This window comes from Myotis myotis, unplaced genomic scaffold, assembly GCF_014108235.1.
Source record: "Myotis myotis isolate mMyoMyo1 unplaced genomic scaffold, mMyoMyo1.p scaffold_m19_p_10, whole genome shotgun sequence".
NCBI classification, from domain to species: domain Eukaryota; kingdom Metazoa; phylum Chordata; class Mammalia; order Chiroptera; family Vespertilionidae; genus Myotis; species Myotis myotis.
This window is the reverse complement of record NW_023416314.1, coordinates 32793559-32817195: the sequence shown is the minus strand read 5'-3', so window position 1 is coordinate 32817195 and position 23637 is coordinate 32793559. Positions and strand designations below refer to the sequence as shown.

The 23637-nt window shown below is 38.3% G+C and overlaps 1 pseudogene; it reads right to left on the bottom strand.

Moving 5' to 3' along the window:
* The window catches only part of LOC118664172, a 125911-nt pseudogene that overhangs the window by 10505 nt on the left and 91769 nt on the right, over positions 1-23637 (bottom strand).

Sequence of the window (23637 nt, the reverse complement as noted above, 5' to 3'; positions counted from 1 at the left end):
GCAGGTGGCTTGTCCCTCTCCTGGGCCGCAGCCTGGTTGGTTCCCATTCCTCTCTCATGAGCTCATTTGTGCCTGGCTGGTCCCCATTCCTCTCTCCCCAGTGTTGAGTGTCTGAGCAGTTACGGCATGACGGTGTGAGGGTGTGACAGCCTGAGGGCGTGACAACCATTTGCATATTAGCTCTTTATTATATAGGATGCTCTCTCACACATGTTACCACACTCCATCCCCACAACATGGAGGTCAAACAAGAATTACTATTGAAATTTTACATATGAGGAATCTGAGCCAAAGGGACTGTCAGAACAACAGCCTTTTCTACTGTTTTGATAATTCTCTAACGCAGCATCTTTTACAAACAACCCCAAGTGGGCTTGGGATAGATCTTAGGAAAATAAACAAAAGTACAGCTACTAGCCAAGCTGTTGGCAAATAAGTAAAATTATATACTAGTTTACACTGCTAACATAAAGATTCTTATGACCTGTTGCTGGTACTTCCCAGCATTTCTACTGTGGTTCTTGTTCACTATCATAGATTTCCTCCTTCTGAGAACATTTGGTCTCTGTAATCTTAAAACACATTTTTATAGTCTTTATATGCTCCACATCTAAATAGATTTATACACGCATGTAGAACTTAAAACTTTAAATATAATTGTATGCCTATTTAAATCAGCCACACCAAAACAAGATAGATGCAGATTTTAAAATAGATATATTCACACAAGTCATAGAAATTGAGGTGTGAAAATACATTTATAATCAAACATTTCGAATTATATCTATACTAGAGGCCTGATGCCTGAAATTCATGCACAAGGAGGGGGGGGAGGTCCCCTTAGCCCAGCCTGCACCCTCTCCAATCTGGGACCCCTCAGGGGATGTCCAATTGCCGGTTTAGGCCCGATCAGGATCAGGCTTAAACTGGCAATTGGACATCCTTCTCACCATCCTGGAATGCTGGCTCTTGATTGCTCACCTGCCTGCCTGCCTAGTTGCCTCTAACTGCCCCCCCCCCCCGCCAGCCTGGTCACCCCTAACTGCCCCAGGCTGCTGGCCAGGTTGCCCCAACTGACCCCTCCCTGCCAGCCTGGTCACTCCTAACTGCCCCCCCCCCCCCGCCGGCCTCGTTGCCTTTTACTGCCCCCCTTGCCGGCCTGGTCTCCCCCATCTGTACCCCTGCCTGCCTGGTCACCCCTAACTGCCCCCCCTGCCAGCCTGGTTACCCCACAAGCCTGCTATTCAGTCGTTTGGTCATCCCTCACTAACCCCCCTGCCAGCCTGGTTGCCCCATGCAGTCTGCTTGTTCAGTCCTTTGGTCGTCCCTCACTAACCCCTGTCTCAGCCTGGTAGCCCCTGACTTCCTCCCCACTCTGGCCTGGTCGCCTCTTACTGTGTCCCCTGCCTGCCTGGTCACCCCGAACTTCTCCCCCCTCCCACTGATGGCCTGGTCATAGGCAGTCATCTTGTGAGGGTGTGAGGGTTAATTTGCATATTACCTCTTTATTATATAGGATAGGTAGAATATTGACTCAGATTTCCCATGTATACAGAACTATAGAGGTCTTTTTAAGTTTTGTTTTGTTGTTGTTTTTTTTTAATTAGCCATTACTAGTTGACATGGACTCACATTTATTATTCATCTTTATTACCTCTGAGTATAAAAATGTTTTTTTAAGTTTACAAAAGAGGTTCACCTAGATAGATAACTAGAGTGAAGCTGGAATTATAGTCCAGGCCTTTGCACACCACAGTTCATGGTTAATCATCAAATGGTCCCTAAGGGTTTTCCAGACTTCACATTCTATAAGTTGATTTTTCAATCAATGAATATTTGTGGAGCAACAACTTTGCTCCAGACATCATACTAGTTGCTGAGATAAAATTTCTTGCTCTCAGAGAGTTTAATTTGAAATTGATGAATTGAGGAAGAGTAAGGTGGCAATGACAAAAAGTAGTAAGTAAATTCATATAGAAATGATAAAATTTATTTATTTGTTCATTTAAGAAATTATAATGTTTAAAAAATATATTTTTATTGATTTCAGAGAGGAAGGGAGAAGGAGAGATAAATAGAAACATCAATGATGAGAGAGGATCATTGATTGGCTGCCTTGTGCTTGTCCCCTACTGGGGGTCAAGCCTGCAACCCAGACACATGCCCTGACTGGGAATTGAATTGTGACCTTCTGGTTCATTGGTCAATGCTCAACCACTTAGCCACACAGGCTGGGCAGAAATGATAAATTTTTAAACTGTAATATTGTAAAGTGTTGTGAAAAATATAGAATAATGGGGATGAAGACTGATCATTAGCCTGGCCGTACTGTATGGATCTTAAAGGTCACGTTAAAATGTTTTAATATTTTTCTGAATGCAATTGAAGACTTTTAGGGGAATGTTATCATCTGATTTAGATTTTTATATATTACTTTGACCACTGATAGAAATAAATTGCAGGGGCAGAAGTAAAGTAGATATATCATCCAGGAAACTGCTATGTCATTCAGAAAATGAAAAATACTGGTTTGAACTAAGATAATAACAGTGGCTATAAATTCTTTATAATCCAAAAAGTTCCTGTATTATTCTTTTTTTTCCTCCTTAGGATGTTCAAATGTAGAGACATTGGTCACTTTCTGGCTCTGAAAAAGTCCTTCCATCAAAATCTGTTGCCAATTTCTGATTCATTATTTGAGCATAAAGAGACACATGAGAGCCCTTGGGCAGCCTTAGTTCAGTCTGCTCCCTACTGACAGCCTTCTTCAACCCACTCACATATGGGGACGTTGAGGTTCTCTGTGTCCCCCAAGGAAGTTTTATGCTTCTTATACCTTTGCCTTCCCTAATTTATGAGGGAATTTACTTTTAAACTCTTGACAGAGTCAGAGAGGGAAAGAAAGATGAGAGCCACAGGTTGTAATGGTAAAAATGAGAGGGAGCTGAAAGTATATAGCAGAGTCATGGACGAGAGGAGAGGCTGCAGAGCGGTGAAGATCACAAAAGCAGTCCTATTACCATTTGCTTGCTAGGATTCAAATGAAATTTTCTAGCATCTGTTTGCAGCTTACCAGGACCCAGTGGGACATGCCATGCACAGGAGATCCCAACAGGCATCACTATTTGACCATGCGAACAACAACTGAGAAAATAATTCCATACTCGCAAATGACAGATGAAAACAAAGCAGGGCCACAAGACTGGGGGAGCTGGAATGTTGGCAACATATTAGAACAAATGCTCAGCTTGACATGTAGCTTGACCCAAAATGGTATGCCTGCATGTTCATTAAGACACAATTCAAATGTCCGTTGTTTGTAGATATCATCATGGACTTATCTAGGTTGTTTTAGATCTGTTTCAGCATTTAATTTGTCTATTGTGAATATCTTACTTTGCATTAATCCTTTCTTTTTAATTCTCACCCGAGGATACTTTTTCCATTGATTTGTAGAGAGAGTGGAAGAGATAGGGAAAGACAGAGAGAAACATCAATGTGAGAGAAACACATCGACTGTAACCGGTTGCCTCCTGGGGAACAGCCTGCAACTAAGGTACATGCTCTTGAAGGGGGTCAAACTCGGGACCCTTCAGTCTGCAGGCCAACACTCTATCCACTGAGCAAAACCGGCCAGGGCTATGTTAATCCTTCTATTCAAGTCCTCTTCAAGGACTCTGAATTTAATTTATCATTGGATTTTCCTACCTTTAAGAATCTCTCTGGCCAGGCCACTGTGGGTCAATGGTTGAGTGTTGACCTATGAAGCAGGAGGTCACTGTTCAATTCCTGATCAGGGCACATATCTATATTGTAGGTTCAATCCCCAGGAGGGGGCTATGCAGGAGGAAGCCAATCAATGATTCTGTCATAATTGATGTTTCATTCTCTCTCTCTCTCCCTCTGCCTTCCTCTTGGAAATCCACGCAGGGAAAAAAATGGGGATTCAGATAATGGGACATAGGCAAACACACAAAAAAAGAAACACACTTTGTGTTTTGAACTGGCTTTAAAAAAGATACCTCTCAAGATGCACATCATGAGACTAATTACTAATGTTGCATAAAACCAGAAAATGACTAATCTTCAGGCTAACCTCCTTTTAAATTATCTATTTCATGAACAGAGTAAATACCTGGTCATAAAATTGGAACTAGGGCAAAACCTGTATTGGGAATAACATGGAAGAATAACATTAGGAAGGCTGGACAATTTGGTGGGCTGGACACAAACAAATTCGCTCAGATCTGTGTGAAACTACCTAACATTCTTCCACAGGAGAGCATTTAATCTGGAGAGAACAATAACACATACTGCTATCAAAGGTATTGGTTTAGGAAAAGTACTTCTATTTATATTTTTACTATCTACTAGAGGCCCAGTGTATGACATTCATGCACTGGGTGGGGGGTCCCCAGCCTGGCCTGTGCCCTCTTGCAGGCCAGAACCCTTTGGCGGACATCCCCCTAAGGGTCCTTAGCGCTGCCACAGAGGCAAAAGAGGCTCCCACCCCCACTGCTGCACTCACCAGCTGTGAGCGCAGCTTCTGGCTGAGAAGCACTCCTCTTATGTGAGCACACTGACCACCAGGGGGCAAGTCCTGTTTTGAGCGTCTGCCCCCTGGTGGTCAGTGCGTGTCATAGCGACTAGTCATTCTGGAGTTTGACCAATTTGCACATTAGCCTTTTATTATATAGGACTAGAGGCCCATTGCAGGAAGATTCCTGCAAAAATAGGGCTTCCTCAGGCCTATTCCTGCAAGAATAGGGCTTCCTGCGGCCTTGGCGGGCTTCGCTCCCTTCTCCGCTGCCTCACTCCCTCCCATCTCCCCTACCTCACTCCCTCCCATCTCCACTGCCTTGGCTCTGCTCCCATGTCTGCTGCCTTGGCTCCGCTCCCATCTCCACTGCCTCAGCTCCCTCCCTTCTCCACCGCTTTGCTCCCTTCTGCAGCGCTTGGCTTCCTTCTACTCTGTCTTCAGTCTCTGCTCCAAGCCTGCGTATGCAAATTAACTGCCATATTTGTTGGGTTAATTTGCATACTCATTCTGATTGGCTGGTGGGCATAGCAGAGTGACACTGATTTGCATGTTTCTCTTTTATTAGTGCAGATATTTTGTACTACTATTTAATTTATAATAAAGGGATAGTATAACAAAACTTAATTACTATTTGTAAATACTAATTTTAAGTATCCCATTCTAGAACTTAAACATATTTTTTCTTTTTATAGTTGTTTTTCTATGTTTTATCTAGTTAAAGAATGGTTTCTGTATAGTTTTGGGTGTTGTTTGATTTTGCTCTTTTGTGTGTGCATGTGTATCAGTGTATGAATGTGTGTGCCCATTTATAAAGCATATTGACATGGCTATATTCTATTTTTCTGCATAATCTTCAATGTTCCTTAGTTTTCTATTATTTCCATAACAAATTACCATGAATTCAGGGGATCACACCACATAAGTGTATCATATCACAGTTCTGTAGGTCAGAAGTCCTCAGCTGGGTTGATTCCTCAGCTTTCAAACTCATAGGTTCCAAATCAAGGTGATGGCAGGGTTGTCTTCCTTCCTGGTGACTGTGGAATAATCCGCTTCCAAACTCATTCATATTGTTGATAGAATTAAGTACCTAGTGCTTATAGAACTGAGACCTGCATGTCCTTGTTGACTGCTTATAGTGGGGCCATCCTAGTTCCTAGAGACTTCTATCTTGTGTTTGCATGGAGTCCCCTATATTTAAGAACCAGCAATTCCATGTCAAACCCTTCTCACACTTGGAATCTCTCTGATTCCCTCTTCTGCCATATTTCTTCTGCTTTTTCTGTTACTATCATCTCTCAACTTAGCTGGAGAGTGTTCTCTGATTTCGAAGGTCATGTGATTGAGTGGGTTCACCTAGATAATGCAAGGTAATTGATCTATGGCCTGTGACCTTATTTAAATACGTAAGATCCATTTTGCCACATGAGGTAACATCTTCACAAGTCTCACTGATTAGGATGTTGACAGTTTTGGGGAAGGACCATTATTTATCTAATCACAGTATGTATCATCTTTACAAACTTTATAACTTTGATATATCAGAATATTAAAGAACATTTTCTGAGGATATATATTTGTTTTTATTTTTGTATTTTCCAATTATAAATGACATCTTCTAACCTAGAGCTCTTGAATTATTTTCTTTCATCAAATATCAAGGAGATTATATATATATATATATATATATATATATATATATATATATATATGTATACATATATATATATCCTTTTCTTTAACCAAATATCAAGGAGCTATATATGTGTGTGTGTGTGTGTGTGTGTGTGTGTGTGTGTGTGTGTGTATATATATATATATATATATATCTCCTATCTAATAATAGATAAACATGGTAATTGACCATACCTTCGCTATGCCTCCCATTGGCTAATCAGCGTGATATGCTAATTAACCGGCAACAAAGATGGCAGCTAATTTTCATACTGCAGGCAGGGTGGTACAGCACAGCCGCCATCGTGAGCCGCCATCCCAGGCCACAGGCCGGCCCCAGAAGCCCCAGAAGCCAGTGATCGGGGGGAGATGGGGGTCCCCTGCCCAGGCCTGATGCCTCTGGCAGAGGCGTCAGGCATGGGCAAGGGGCTGATCCAGCCATCAGAGGGTGATGGAGGTCCACGCCTCTAGTAAAGGTGTCAGGCCTGGGTGAGGGCGGAGCCGGTGATCGGGGGGAGATGGGGGTCCTCTGCCCAGGCCTGATACCTCTGGCGGAGACGTCAGGCCTGGGCAAGGGGACGATCTGGCTATCAGAATGTCAGGCCTGGGTGAGGGTGGAGCTGGTGATCAGGGGCAAATGGGGGTCCCCTGCCCAGGCCTGAAGCCTGGGCCAGAGGAGTCAGGCCTTGGGTGTGGGGTCCCAAGCTGTCAATTGGTGTGAAGTGAACTATGGTGGAAACGCCGTTTCTGACCACTCATTGGTTAAGCTCCCTGTATGCCACTGGTAATATTCTTAGTAACTTGGGTAATAAGAATCCAAAAAGGTGATCTAGGGTTTTTCACCATACTCCTGATGAAAAAAATCAAAGGTCCACTGCTGAAGGGCTAGGAAATGTCATATCCTGCCCTAGCCAGTTTGGCTCAGTGGATAATGCCTTGGCCTGCCGATGGCAGGGTCTGAGTTCAGTTCTGACCAAGGGCATGTACCTAGGTTGCAGGCTCCTCCCTGGCCGTGGCCCAAATATATTATGCAGGATGCAACCAATCAAAGTATTCCTCTCACTTTGATGTTTCTCTCTGTCTTTCCCTTTCTCTTCCACATTATCTAAAAATCAATGGAAACATATCCTCAGGTGAAGATAAAAAAAATAATAAAGAAATTATTATATGAAAGACACATCTTGAAAATGCCTAAAGAAAGTTGTCATTTTTTCCTGGTGAAGGGACTGGAGTCCGTGTTGATGAAAAAAACCTTGCTCGCTGTGGTGACTGGCAGTGGCTGCAGCAGCGGGGTGATGGGGCTGGTGCCTTCCCCTGATCAGCCCGGTCACCTCCCACAAAGGGAGGCCAGACTGTGGCTTAGGCCCTATCCCCAAGGGGAGCAGGGAGCTGGCCTAAGCTGTCACTAGGACATCCCCTGAGTGCTCCCAGTATGTGAGAGGGGGCAGGCTGCGCTGAGGGCCACACCCCCCAGTGCATGTGAATTTTGTGCACCGGGCCCCCAATATATATATATGTATATATATCTCCAGCCAAAATATGCTAGAGAATATTAACATAGAGACAAATATATTATCATTTTAATGACCTCCAATATTATTTTATTAATCACCTTTTGGCATTCTGATGCTTTATATAAGCTACTTAAAATTATAGGAATTATCCATTCTTCTCATATATAGAGAAAGTATTTTTTCATAGAGGTTGCTACTCTATTTTAGCTTAGTATTTTTCAATGCAGATAGTGTTATATTTTAAAATTATTTAAATTTGTCATTTGTTCCTTTGATATTGTTATTTTTTATTCAAATCTTACCAAGTTATCATTTCTTCCCAGATCCTGTCAAATTTTTAGCTGTATAAAGTATGTCATACTGATGTAGGTGTAATATTTTTGTCCACCTTTCAAGGACTGATTGGCTTTCTGGGCATTTTTCAACAGAGGGCAGCATTTTGCATCCGTTCTGCTTTTTGGATGCATATTTCAATGACAGGCTCCAAATGTTCTGAAATCTTGCTCAAGCACACACTGTGAACAACATGTACAAGACCATTTCTATGGAAACAAAGGATGCATTTTCTTATCACAGAGCTTCTGGGAGATTCTTAAATCTTCTTTGAAAGGTAATAAATGTTCTTTAAATTAATAATTGTGGTGAAAAGAATAAAGAAAGAGTGCATGTTTGGGGAAAAATGAGTCAGCTTTAGAAGAAGGCAGCAATGACAGAAGGCTTTATCCAAAACTTTAGTACAATTGAAGATGACCGAACAACTAACCCAATAAGGCTTGAATTGGTTGCAGATAATGTAACTGATTTTGGCCAACCATTATAACTAAAGCTTTATACTTTACATGATTTAATTTTAAAAGTCTACATTATGTTTGTAATTCTCTTCATGATAAATTCTAATTTTTTACATGGCTCACAAGACCTTTTATGTCATAGCCCCAGGCCTCAAATGACAAGCAAGTTTCTGTATTCTAGTTCTAGTCAAAGTCAGTGTTTCCCGCCCTTTGTCCTTATTATCTCTCTACTCCACAATTTGAGCATACCAGAGAGCACATACTAATACTCAATAAGTAAAGTATAAAATGATACTGAGATTTAAAATGCTCCACTAAATAGCTTTGTAATACTTTTTTCCTAACATTTCTAATATTTGTCATATGTATATTTTTTTCTCACTTTAAAATCTTTAATTTCAGTAAATATTGTGCCTTTTTCCTTCCAGGGATCTTTGTGGAATGTAATCAGATGTTTTTGGAATCTGTGTTGAAATTCTTAATTGAAATATATCAAGGAAACTAGAAACTGTAATTCCAAAAGGAGCCTCAGGCTAAGGTACATCCACTCCTGATTTCTAAATGCATCACAATTTTAGGGCCATCTAGGCTGGAGGCCATGAAGGAGGTGAGAAATGATACAGTGTAATAGTTCTGACTTATCTGGACTGAGGTGAAAGGAAAGACAACTTCGTATGTAAGCAGAAATTCATAAACTTTGAAATGACCATGAAGCAACAAAAGGCCTGTCATTTGTCCAGCTTCCTTAAAGCACAGATAGGAAAATTATAGAATCCCTCTTGAAGCTTCTATTCAGGGTAAATACTCCCGCTGAGGCTGCTCAGTGCTGAAACACTTCCAGAGTGAGCACAAACGTTAGTCAAGGATTCTGGGAGGCACACAAGATGAAATCACAAAGAAGATAATATGTCTGTATAGTAGGGCCAGAGTCCTGGGATAAAATTGTGCCTCAAAAAGTTTCTTCATTTAAGATGATTAGAGACCTAACCAAATTGTGAGTGTAAATGCGCTTCCTTCTTTGTTTATCAAAAATCTTCAGCAACATCTCCAGGATCGTCTTCCTTACCTAAATTACCTCTAGTAAATTATATACTTTAAATATTTCTCAGGATTCTAGTCTGAACTTGCAATTTTATGATGCTGTGAACTCTGTAGGGAAGAAGGCCTAGAAGGGAAAAATGTCTCTTATTCATCATTTGTCCTTGGCACCAGGCCTGGCACAAGGTGTAGAATTGTAGATTTAAAAAATGAGTGGATACATGAATGAATAAAGAAAAAATGAAGAGTAATTTGTAAACATGTCTTCACTTTTTATTATAAAATATTTAAAACATTTGGAGAATAAAAATGTGATCCCACTTCCAGACTAAAAATGCAAATGCAACTAGTTTCCACATCACCTTTAGATGTTTATAAAATAAAAAGTAAATTATTATATAGAGAGCCTCTCTGGTATTTCTTCTCAACCTCATTTCCCCTTTTTTCATCCTCAAAGGCATAAATATTCTTTTTGTTTTAATTTTTATTTAACGATGAGTGAGAGAGAGAGAAAGAGAGAGAGAGAGATTTTTTTCACTTATTTATGCATTCATTAGTAGATTCTTGTCTGCGCCTTGACCAAGGATAGAACCTGCACCTTTGGTGTATCAGGACGAAGCTCTAACCAACTGAGCTACCCAAACAGAGCACGAATATTTTGAAGTAGGTGTTTAATCTTCTCTTTCATGTTTTTATATTTTAATTTCTGATGTATAATTTAATGAGCAATATGTATTATATTTATTTTATTAAACATAAACGATAATACTGTTTAAATGTTTGCAACTTAATTCTTTTACTCTATGCTATGCTTTCAAAATTTATGTTAACAACTAGATACATTCTATTCTAAGTGCTATATAATATTTATGAATAAAACACAGGTTATTCGTTCTACTACTAATGAACATTTTGGAAGAATAGAATTTGTTGCTATTATTTAAAATGCTAATTAGTCCTTTTGTGTGTCTTCTGTACACAAGTTCCAGGATGTCTTTAAGACTTGCACCCGTAACTGTAATGACTGGTTATTTCAAAATGAACATCCTCAACTTTTATAGATACCTACCTTACTCAACAGTGTTTGTAAAAATTTACATTCTCATAAGCACTGTATGAGTTTTCCAGTTTACTTACATTGTCATCAAACTTCAGTTCTATTCCATTCATCTATTTCAATCCCTGAGTCAATTCCACATGTTTTTAATTACTCAATATTTTTACCACATTAATATCATGTTAGTACATCTCTCACTTCTTAAACGGTCTCTCAAAATTATCTTTGCTGATCCTGCTCTACACTTTTCAATATTAATTTGAGGATCAATTTATCAAATACCATGAGAAATTCTATGGGGATCTGTGGCTACAATTGTATTGAATTTGTGGATAAATTTAGGAACAATTGGTATCTGTATTATATTAACTCATAATCCACTGATATCATTTATAATACTTTATAATTATGTCTACAAAGGCCTTCCAAATATTTGATAAATTTATCCCTGGAAACCTTCATTTCTTTCTTACAATTATATATGTTATTTCTGGGGTTGTTTGTGTCTTGTTTAGCTATCAAGTTTCACTAAGTTCATAAAATTAGCAGAGTAGCAGTTCTGTTTTCTATTTTATAAAACAACTAGAGGCCCAGTGCACAAAATCATGCACAGGTGGTGTCCCTCTCCTGGCTGGCGATCAAGGCCTATCGGGGGGCCTGCTGGCTGGGGGGAGGGATCAGGGATCCCTGGAAATTGGCCAGGATGGGGGAGGGGCCACGGGAGGTTGGCTGTGGGAGCCACTGACCACCAGGGGGCAGCTCCTGCATTGAGCATCTGCCCCCTGGTGGTCAGTGCACGCATAGCGACTGGTCCACCAGTTATTCCTGTCATTCCAGTCATTCAGTCATACCGGTCACTTAGGCTTTAATATATATAGATATTTTAAATAACACAGAGAATTTCTTCTGATAGCAACAGACTCATTATTTACCTCATTAAAGGATCATTGAGTCAGTTTCATTAAGAAAATTATAAAACAACTGATTTTAAACTGTCTTATGATTTAAAGTCACTTTTTAATTATAAATTTATATTTAAACTTAATAGAAATATTTTTCTTTTAAGTTTGATACTATTATTGACTTTTCTTACTTTTTTCTAAGAGCAGTCTATATATTTTAGAAATAAGAAATATTGGCTATTTTTATTCCTTTATTTTAGATTATATTCTTTTATTTTATATGTCTATATTTGATTTGTTTTATCAAGATTTGTTATTTTGCTAACTTCTTTGGTTTACCTCTTTATATGTCCAGAGATATCTGCTCAACATTTTGCTTTTAATTGACTTTGTGGGTCTTATGTTTTTTGTTGTTGTTGTTTTTTTTTCTGAGAGAGAGAAAATGAGGAGAGGGGGAGAGAGAGAGAGAGAGAGAGAGAGAGAGAGAGAGAGAGAGAGAGAGAGATTTGTTCTACACTTATTTATTCATTTATTGGTTGATTCTTTTTTGTGCCCTGACCACTAATGGAACCCACTACTTTGGCATATCCAGATGATGATCTAACCAACTGAGCTCCCTGGCTAGGGCCAACATTTTGCTTTTGGAAAAACTTGCTCATAGCAGGCATTGCAAATTCAATATAGAATGAGAGATGGGAAAGAATGAAGAGCAACTCTTATGTCAAATATTTGTATTACTTCTCTTATAAAAAAGCAGGTTCTGTCATTAGGCATTCTGTTCAGGGAAACCAGAGCCACTCCTTTTGTGTGGAAATTATCATAGAGTACCTCCCATCCACCACTGCAGCAGGAACCCTCACAGCACAGACACCAGGTCCATAGTTCCCACACCTGGGGGCGCTGTTCTCTGTGCCTCAGTACAGGAGGGCACTTGCCTCAACCTTTCATACTCCACCAGGATTCCAGGAAACTGGCTTTTCCACCTCATCCTTCTGTACAACTGATTGAGCTGTACATCTTCCCCTGGTCTGGTCTGAGACCCTGAATGGGTGTCTCTGAAGTCCTTTTCTAGAACAGTGTATGGTTGTCATTACCTTCAGTGGAATTGACCCTGGGAACCTCTGCACTTTACCAAAGTCTAAAAGAAACTTAGGGCAAATTGACTCTTCTTTCAAAGCTTCTTTTTTGAGAGTAAGAGGCGTCATAGGCTGATGGCTAGTCTTCTGTTAATTTAACCCAACTCCAAAGTCCCTGAGGACTCAGATCTGGGATAATTTAGGAGGCTGCTGGATTGTGTCTGTCTCTTAGTGATCATAGGTAAGGAAACAGTGTCAGAAGGTGCCAAACCCACTAGTTCATCTAGGCTCTTTCTTCTCCCAGAGAGCAGAGACCCACGGCATCTCCAAATCCAACTTCACCTCCCTCCTCATCCAGACACTAAGCTTGGAGCATAGGGACAAGAACTACCAAAGACCTAAACAGATCTACTTCCCCCAAAAGTACTTCTTCAATTCAACAAATCACCCCTATCTCCATCATCTTTTTTCCCCTAGTTTTATTGGGGTAATATATTTCTTTCCTCTACAGGTTAAAAGATAGATTTTAGTTATTTTTCTTAAGGTTTTCTTTAAATTTTGTAGATATAAATTTATCTACAAGCTTTTAAAAACAAATTAAATGGAAATCAGTGTTTCTATCACATTACCAAGTACCAGTATGTGAGGTATTTACATGCTTAAGTTACACTTTTAACACACCATCTTCTGCTATCATTATTGTGATATAAAGTTTTAGTTTTTATCTTTCCCATTAAATTTCCTGTTATTACTTTTCTATGTATCCAACAATTGACTTTACTAGCATATTATCAACTTCTGTGCTTGTCATTTCCCCCTACAACTTCTTTCTGCATCTCTTTTTCTTGACATTGTCTAGTCTTTAATAACTCTTTTCTAAAAAAATAAAAATATATATTTTTATTGATTTCAGAGTGAGGAAGGAAAAGGGAGAGAGGTAGAAACATTGATGAGAGAGAAACATTAATCTGCTCCATCTATTGGGAGTTGAGCCTGCATCCCAGGGTTTTGCCTGACTGGGAATTGAATGAGACTTCCTGGTGCATGGGGTGATGCTCAACCAACTGAGCCACAGGGACCAGGCTTTAGCAATTCTTTTTAGTAAGGAATTTTAGGTAATAAAGTCAACTGGTCTTGGTACATAGGAAAACATATTCATTACTTTTTTCACTTGTATTCTGCAGGTTATAGAATTCCAATTTGAGTTTTATCTCCAGCATTTTGGATATTACTCTGTGCTTCTTCTATCTTAGAAATGTTCTCATCTATCTTGTTTCTATGTTTACTTCACTGTCCTTTTCTATTATTCCTTCCTTTTTATGACAAAATCCATCATATTGTAGGAAGCCACAGGGGATAAAAATGGTGTTGAGAAGCAGAATAAAGCTAAGGAAGATGATGATACTGAAAATCATCAATTTATAGTGCCAAGAGAGAGGAGCAGAGAGATCAGAGAGCTTCATATTAGGGTGCTTTGAGGATGTCATGGCAGAAGGACAAGGCAATCAGTGAACTGAAGACTCTGCTGACAGCATTAGATGAACAGAATCTGATTCACAAGGGAAAGTCTGAAAGGAGTGATTTTACAGATTTATGTAACTTAGTTATAGCTTCTTTCTCATTAAGAAAATCCAATGCAAAGGAAATCTGGATCCGCTCAATCACCTGGAAACTTTTATTTCATCCTTAGTTCTGGCTCAGCACATTTTTCCATGGAGACAGCTCACTCTTGAGATGACCTGAACATTTTTATGGGATATCTTTGTTCTCATCCATTGTTCCAGGTTCAAAACACAGACCTTTTAACTTATTTCCTTGGTGTTCTGATGCCACTTACTAGTATCCCACTGTGTCAAAATAGATTTGACTGGATTTGATATAGACAGAGGGCTCCCATTTTCAACAATAAAAACTTAGCTTTGAATATTAGATATCTATATCCCCTTTTAAAATAAAATAAACATATAAAACTTTTTCTATTATAAAAAAATCATTTAACAATTTTTCCAGCTCTGGCTCTAATATATGCGGTATCTAAAGTCCTAGGATTTAGTCACTTTCTCTCTCCGTCTCCCTGGTTCTTTCTATCAAACTCTCACTTATTTCTCTCTTCTCTATTTCTTTTTCTTATTCTCTGATCCCTGTGCTTGAGGAAGAAAGAGATAATTTCTCCCACATTGCTTTACGTTGACATTATCTCCAGACCCTACTCCCAACTAAGTAAAGCCATTATTTTGGTTAATCAAGAATGTGGCCAAAGTTTGCCATCACAGATTGTGAGGTACCACCAAACAGAGTGTCCAATGGAGATTCCTCCCCCCTATGTCCTTAATTGCTAGGGCAGAGTTGCACTCAGGGGTTGTTAATCTGTCTACCAGAATTATATTTTTCTTCACAACACAATTAATAAAAATATGGAATCTCTTAATATATATAATGTAGTTAAAACAAGCAACAACACTATCCAGAGAAACTAGAATGCCATGAAATCAACATAGTTTGTAGTCAAAGTACTTATTGATGAGTAACTATAAGAAAGAAAAATCATAACTGAAACGCACCTTAAAGCACAGAATCAATTTGCACAAATATTGAATTACAATGAATTGGTGGAGTGAAAACGATGAGATACATCTATATCACATTCAGTAACAAAATAATTACATAGAAGAGAAATACACTTTACCTTATGCCACTGACCTTAGAGAAATTTAATTTTTTGATGCATCTGTAATGAGGACATACAGCTACCTATTATCTTATAAGTTTGTTTTGGGTCAGATGAAAGGATCCAGATTCTATCATTTAATTACTATGACTTAAATGACCAAAATTATTCTGAATCTCATATTCTTCTGTAAAATAGGATCACTAATATATAATTTCCAAGGCTATTAGGGAAATACAGAAAAAAATTATATTTGTTATGATGTTTCTACAAATATAGAAAAAAGTATTTAATCAATTCTAGTCCTTAAATTCTATTCCATTTTTTGAAAAGAGTAACAGCTTATAAAATGCAATTTACAAATATGGAAACAAAAATTAACCCTGGTGATCAATGGGGTGACGGATGTTGCATCCAGGCTGCCCTCACATCCAAAGAGTTAAAACAAAACTGAACATTTCATATTTAAAGAAAATAGTTACAAAGATCAGGATTTATTTTTCCCTCAATTCTTTGTTTGTTTTTTCCTCCCTAAAATTTGTACTGTTTTAATACAACTGCTTTTCACTCTAAACTAACACCTTTCAAATGTTGCAAGGTGAAGTGATGTGGAAATAACCAGAAAGCAAAAGGAATCAAGCGCACATGAACAAGCTGTATTCCTTTGAGAGAAGCAATTGTGTAACTACAGATGGAAATTGCAAGAAGTCACATTTACCAAGCAAGTTCCCTGTTCTTTCAATATTGGAAATGAAATCACTGTAAAGAGAGCTGTCAGACCATATATATTTCAAATAACCCAATCACTCTCCTTCTCTGTCTTCTTGCCCACACGTAAGATATTTTTCACTGCTTTTAATTCCATTAATGAGAGAGAAAGGACATTCAGGTAAATGCCTGTTATACAAAATAATACACTTATTCAGGACATAAGTGACTGGGTAGAGAACATCACTAAAAACAAAACATTTTCAGAAGACTTGAAGGACCTCATCTATAAAGTGGTTAAGTAGTAACAAAAACTGCTGTAACTCTATGGTGAGAATGAGCTGAAATAAAATGCATACATACATCATAAGGAAGTAGTCAAACATAATGTGTAATGCAGTGCTTTTATGTTTATATGACTGGAGAGGACCCCAGGCGGGCATAGAATTTAGTTCTTCCTGAGATAATCAGATACTGGTTACTCAGAAGGGTTTTAGGAATGGCTCCCATTATCTCCCCATCTGGTGAGAGTGATAGAGAGAGTAAAACCTTGAGAGGAAGAGCTCAGACTCTACACCAAACCGCCTGTGCTCAGTCTATGTGACTCCAGCCAACTCACTTATAGTTCTGTGCCCCAACTTCCTAGTCTGTATAACAGGGAATAACCAAGGCCCCTATCCCATAGGGCTTTTATACAGATTAAATGAGTTATATGATACAAATAAGTACTTAACAACATTAACTATGATTATTCATGGGCCATGGCATACTTACACCTTATGATCTCCAATTTATAGTTTGCAGGTGGCTATGCCAGAGAAGCAAGCTATCTAGTAGCCCTACTGGCTATATGTCTTCCAGAATAGTTGAGAATGGCCACAGGGGCATAAGACTGGGCCCCACCCTTACCCCTAAAAAGACACAGTTGAGCTTCTGGCCCTTGGGAGGAACTGATACCAGTTTCCTCCACTCAATAGCTGGTTGCCATTTATGTTCTTCTCTTCACACAATTAAGTTGAAACCTTTATAGACAAAAGGCACCTGCATCATTTATATTATTTTTAATAAGTGGTATCTTTTCATTAGTGACAATGAACCTAGTGACTACCACATGGGGAATATGGACATTCTGTTAGGGAACAGATGCATTAGAACATGGTCACAGGATTGATGGTATAAAAGTGTCCAAAATATTTCTGAATCCCATAAGGTTTCAAGTAGTAGAAATATCCATTCCAGACATTAATCAATAAAAGCAGTTCATCTGACCATGTTGCACTTCTTCATCAACCCCACTATAACTCTCTATTGCCCTTAAAATAAATGCCAACATTTTTTAACATGTTCACCTGCCTAATTTCTGTCTTATTGTGTACCAGTGTCTCTTATCTGTAGCCATGTTCTTTTTGGGATCTTTGAATGTGCCATGGATTTATTTATATAATCTCAATTTTTTTAAATATTAAATAAGAACATCACCTCATACTTATTTCAATCGGTTATTTAAAACAACAACAACAACAACAATTCAGCCCCGCCAGTGTGGCTCAGTGGCTGAGCATCAACCCATAAACCAAGAACTCATGGTTCAATTCCTGATCAGGGCACATGTCTGAGTTGTAGGCTCCATCCCCAGTAGGGGGTGTGCAGGAGGCAGCTGATTGGTGATTCTCTCATATTATTGATATTTTTTTCTATCTCTCCCTCTCCCTTCCTCTCTGAAATCAATAAAAACATATTAAAACAAAAAACATCTCAAAGTAAGAACAAATGTAAAGTCATTGACTCTTGTAAAAGACACAACTGGGTCGGGGTTCAAATGTTGTCACCTGAACTCTTGAAGCCTCTCTTTTGGCTATGCTTCTCTCTGGGTTGGCTACTCTCTCCAATAGATTCAGGAAAAGGTGGCCCCTCACAACCCCAGGTTGCTGCCTTCCCAGATAGCAATATCAAAGTCGCCCTTCCTCTCCTCCTCCTGGAGAGCCCGAAGCCTCAGCAGCTCTGCTCGGGGCAGATATTATCCCAAGGAACCATCTAAATGAAGTGACTGGGGAAATGGTTTCTCTGATTTGCTCAAGGTCACATGCTACCCCACGTGGCAAAGAATTGGGTGGCTCAGCTCTATCCAAACCCCATGGAAACAGAGGATGAGTTTTCATGACAATAGAAAAAGATGCTGAAAAGAAAAAAGCAGCATATCTGTCACAGTCCACCTTTCTCTTGCTAATTTCTTGTGTTACTTTTTTTTTTTCCTTTTTTCTGGCTTACTTTATTTTTTTTTATTATTTATTTATTTATTTATTTTTATTTTTATTTATTATTATTATTATTATTATTATTATTATTATTATTATTTTTTGCGTTTGGCCAAATTGAACAAACAATAATAAGGATAGAGAAAACAGAAAATAAATGGATTCATTGCCATAATCTTGGCTTTGATCTTTTATATAAGTCTAGATCAGAAACTAACAGTAGGAGGGAGGATATTATTAGTTTTAGCTAAATAAAAGTTGTTTATCAGAAATGAAAAGATCATCTGGGAATTTAGAACAATACAATGATAAATTTAGAATGAAACTTAGGTATCATTTACTTGTCCTCACATGCTTCTGATATGACAAACAGGTTCAGACATGTTTAGTAACTTACAAAAGGGCTACTGGAGAATATAGTAGTGTTGAAACAAACCTTGACCTCCAGTTCTAAGTCCAAAACTTTTCCCCTTATGATGAAACACACACTATGTTTCTATCCATTTAGACAGTTCTTCTACACTGACTATTCTCTTAGTAAAAATGAGGATTTCATGTCTTCAAAGGCACCACTGAATGTTAAAAGAATCTACCATAGAGAATGACAACATCATGCCAAATATGACTACAGGTTTTAATGCTTGACATTTCTAGGTTTGAATTGTCTCTGTCACTATTTTTAGGTGATGTGGTAATTGTCAAATTGATCTAACAAAGCCTTAGTTTTCCAAGCTAATCATGAAAACAGCTTAAGTTTACTCTAACTATCAAACTAGATCTTGGTTTAATGTACCTTCTTAGAGCCTGTCATATAATAGTGATCAATTAGCACTGCTTCCTTTCGCCACCACTCCCATGGAGAGGACACCTTTTTAGGAGATAAGATGATTTAGCAGAAGGCCTGGATCTTGTATGAGACTGGATACCAATCCCCACTCCTGCATTGCTGTATGTATAACTCATGTCTCTGACATTCAGGTTTCTCATCTGCTAACCAGGGATAATGCTGTTACATGTCCAACTCTGATGATTAAATGTCTGGCATATAGTAAGCACTCAGCATTTGCTATGTAACTGCTTGCATTATTTGTATTAGAAACCATTTGAAACATAATACAAATTTGATGGTTTATTACAATTTTTAAATGAGTTAAAATTTGTTATAAAAATATTTTTAATCTTTGACCTTATTTATTTAGAGAATAAAGACAATACCATGGAAACAATTTACTAGTAACTATATTTCTTCTTATACACCTGTTTCCAAGAAAAAACTACCATTAGAAAGTCCTTATAAGAATATTTGCCAAAAATAGTTTCTAAGCAATGTAGGTGATATCTATTAGATTATTTCTTAGCAATGACCATTTATATTAAAAACACATACTAATAATAATGAGGAGGAGGATAACAACAACTAATAGTATACTAAGTGCATCATATGTTATTGTTAATTCTCGAAACAACCCTCTGTATTATTTTCCTCACTTCACAGATGACAAAACAAGTTTTCCAGGGAGTTAAATAATAGCATGCTCAGGCTGACACATTTAGTAAGGTATTGACTCTGGATTTGAATCCAGATATAGTTGTTACCAAAGGGCTTTCATTTTATAGAAATCAAGTCACTTTTCATTTCCAATATATAAAATGCTCTATTTTCCTGTGAAGAGGGTGATGTAATAAAAAAATTAAAAGAAATATAGAGAAATTGAGAATACAAAAAAAGCAATACTGTAACCAGCTATTCCTTCTGAAATTCCTGGCTTCCTATTCAGTAGACAGTAACATGTACAAATACCTACACACTTGTAGTTGCTTATTTTGGTTGACTTCCATAGAAATTAAAATAAATTTTGTGCAACCTTTTCTTTCCTGGACACTAGTCTTATAATTAATGACACCACCTTTTCTACTAGGACTAATTAAATTTTGTTAATTAGAAATTGAAACCAGAAGTGATAGCTTGAGAATAACATGCTTTTACTATAGTGGAATTTATAAACATCAGATTAATGATTACATTCTGCACAAACAAAAATTATGCATATCCTCTGTAGGTAGAAGATGTCGATTTGCTTTCACAGTTTATGACAAGATCAAGCTCACATTTTTGTCCTCTGTGCCTGGGAAACTTTTCTCTTCTAGCCTCTAGGCATTTTCCTGCTATATAATTTGAAAACACCGCATCATGGACAGCAATGTGAAGGTTACGTCTTAAGGCTCAGTTTGGATCTAGGCTCTGCCACTTACTAACTATACAAACTTAACAATACTCACCTTCCTGACTTTCAGATTTTCCTCATCTGTAGATGGAGGATAGCTGTGCAGCCCGATTTTCAGATCTGTTTGAAGAACTGAATGAGAAAATGTATTTTACCATACTTGTTTGCAGATTGTAGAAGGCGAATGAAAAGCCCCTGATAGAGTGTGCAAGTGTGTGTCATGTGGTGTGAGTGTGTGACCATTTGCTGCAAGTGCTTAGGAGCTGCTTGTCCTCTCAACGTCTTCCTCTCCTGAAACGTTTTGCTTTGTTTTTATTTCAGGGGTGAATGCTCTCCTCCCTGGAGTTCCTGCCTCCCTCCCTGCCTCATTCTCTCTTCATCCTTTCTCCTTCTTTTCTTATTTGCCCCCTACATCCATAACTGTGTCTTTTCTGGTCTAAGTATAACAATAATATGGATGGTAAAGGTAATACCTAGTGTTTACTAAATACTACTTATAACATGTCAGGCATTGTTCAAAGCACGTTGCATCTTTTATCTCAAATTTATAACATCCTAATTCTATATAATAAAAGGCTAATATGCTAAGTGCCCCACCATTCGACCATCTGACCAGTCGCTATGACATGCACTGACCACCAGGGGGTAGACACTCCGACCAGTAGGTTAGCTTGCTGCTGGGGTCTGGCCAATCAGAACTGGGCGAGATGGGCCGGACATGCCCTGGAGCCCTCCCATGGTCCTTCCCCAGCCCCAATCATGCACCGGTGGAGTCCCTCGGCCTGGCCTGCATGCTCTCAGAATCCAGGACCCCTCCGGGGATGTCAGAGAGCTGATTTTGGCCTGATCCCCTCAGGCCAGGCCAAGGGACCCCACTGGTGAATGAATCCATGCATCTGGCCTCTCTGAATAACTCTCTCTCTCTCTCTCTCTCTCTCTCATCTCTCTCTGTATGTTATTGGTACTTTCAATATAAATGAGCTACAAAAAGTTTAGCAATTATTCTAACTACACCATCATCACTTTTTTCTCAGCACTATTGTCACGAAACAATAGCTGTCATGTGAACTCTCTTTCATAATTTAAATAGTGTTTTCTCGAGTAACTTCATTTTACTCTAACATAGCAAATTTGGAAATCCAGATACACAGCTTCCCCCCACACCCAGATTACAGGGCATTTACAAATTTTAGTTCCTGTGGACTTCGGATTTCAAGGAGAAACATGATCCTTCTGGTGTTGTTGAGCTACTACAGTGTTTAGTGAGAGTTCAGGAAAAAAATAGAAAAGAAACTAATATTGATTTTGTGACTGCATGGCTCCAGGAGAGTCCTGGGTATCTCACATATAGTGCAATAGCAGAAAGTCCATTTTTTAGTGCGTTCTTAAGTCAGGGTTAGTGAGGTTTCATAACTTGCCTATGGGTCAAGGGCACAGGCAGAAACAGAGCACAGGCCTGTTGGTTTTCAACATTCTTCTGATTATAGGTAGATGTTCATTCCTTCTGGGAAGGAAGGTTATGCTGTGTGCCTTTAAAAATCAGGTTCTTATCATTCACAGGAATTCCCTGGTGTTTAGGGCCATTTCAGTCATAGTTCTGATTCTTAGGACATTAGTTCCCTGCCCTCTAGAATACCAAAAAGATAACATATTAAATTGTATCTTAGCTCTCCCAAAGTTAATAGATGTTTAAATTGTTCCTGAGTTTTAATCAGAGAATGATTTTAACCCCTGAGAAAATCTGATTCAATAACAGTTGGAATGGTATTAAAATATGTAATTTAACCATCTTAGATATGAAAGACATTGATGGAATTTTTTGATAGACCCCGGCCTTTTCTCAAAATTTGGGTGCTGTAAAAACATCCCTTAAATCAATTGAACCATTTATTTCCTGGTGTTCTCATCTTTCCCTTACACTTGATGATTTTGCTTCTCTTGAATAACTGCAGATTGCAAATCATTTTAATGTTTATTTCTCCAATTGACTTTCCTCTGAGATGTGAATAATTCATCTCTACTTCTTTCTGTGAGTCTCAAGTGCCAAATCCTATTGTATGAAATGCTAATGTAATCTTGATGACTTTTGTGGGGAAAAGGAGGGAGAGTAAAGTCAATTTATCTTGAAAAAATATATGGCCTTCATTGAATTTTATATAAAAAGAGAAAAATAAATTAGTTGGAAAGACAACAGATTTTTATTTATTCAACATTACCTATTAAATTCTGTGGCATAATGCTTGGTATTTATATTGAGGTATGGGCCATAAATGTCAACAAACATTACTTTTACATTCCAGACAAAATGGTACCTTTCCAAAATATTAGAATGATTATATCATGAAATAAAATTGTTTGAGTTAGAAGGCACTCAAAAATATAAGGATAATATTGAAATGTGGCATGGCTAACTAAGAGTTGACATAACGGATATATGACTAGCTTTTCCCTTGAAATGGGGTCCAAAATTCGGGCGCTTTCACACATTTTGAAAGGAATCTGATTTGCAGTTCAACATTTTTGAACTGCCCGCAGGAAAGAATACCACAATTAGAAGACAAGACATTAGCAGAAATAAGGTATTTCTAAATGGCTCATACCATGATTAACAAAGGTGGCAAGATCCTCTCCCAAGGCCGGACATACTCTTTCCTTCTCTGGGGAAGCAGAGGCAGTTAGGGGAGAACCACAGAGTTGGACATCAGCAAGGCCATTGAAGGAGTCACTGTTGACCATCCTACAGAAGAATAAATACATGTAACAGAATCTAGAATGATTAGTCTGATCAGAAGCTGACTGAATAATGAAAGTAAGTTTTGATATGCTAACATATATTCTCTAGAATGAGTTTTCTAGTAATGTAGCCTAAAACTTTGCCGATAGAGCCCTCTCTGCCCACCTCTCTCCAGTCTCACCCCATGCCACTGTATTTTACACTTAACCAGTTCAATTTCAGTCCTTCAAACAGGTAATTTCAAAAGCTTCTATTTTCTTTCTGTCAGGGACATTCCTCTTTCAGAACATTCCATACATAGCACACCTCTCTTAGCCTTCAAGTCCTTTATTAAATGTTACCTTCACAGACCACCGTCCCAGGTCATCCTACTTAAGTGAGATCTGACTACTTAAATACACAGCACTCATAATTCTCTATGACTTCCCTGATTCTTTTCATCATTGTACTTTCAA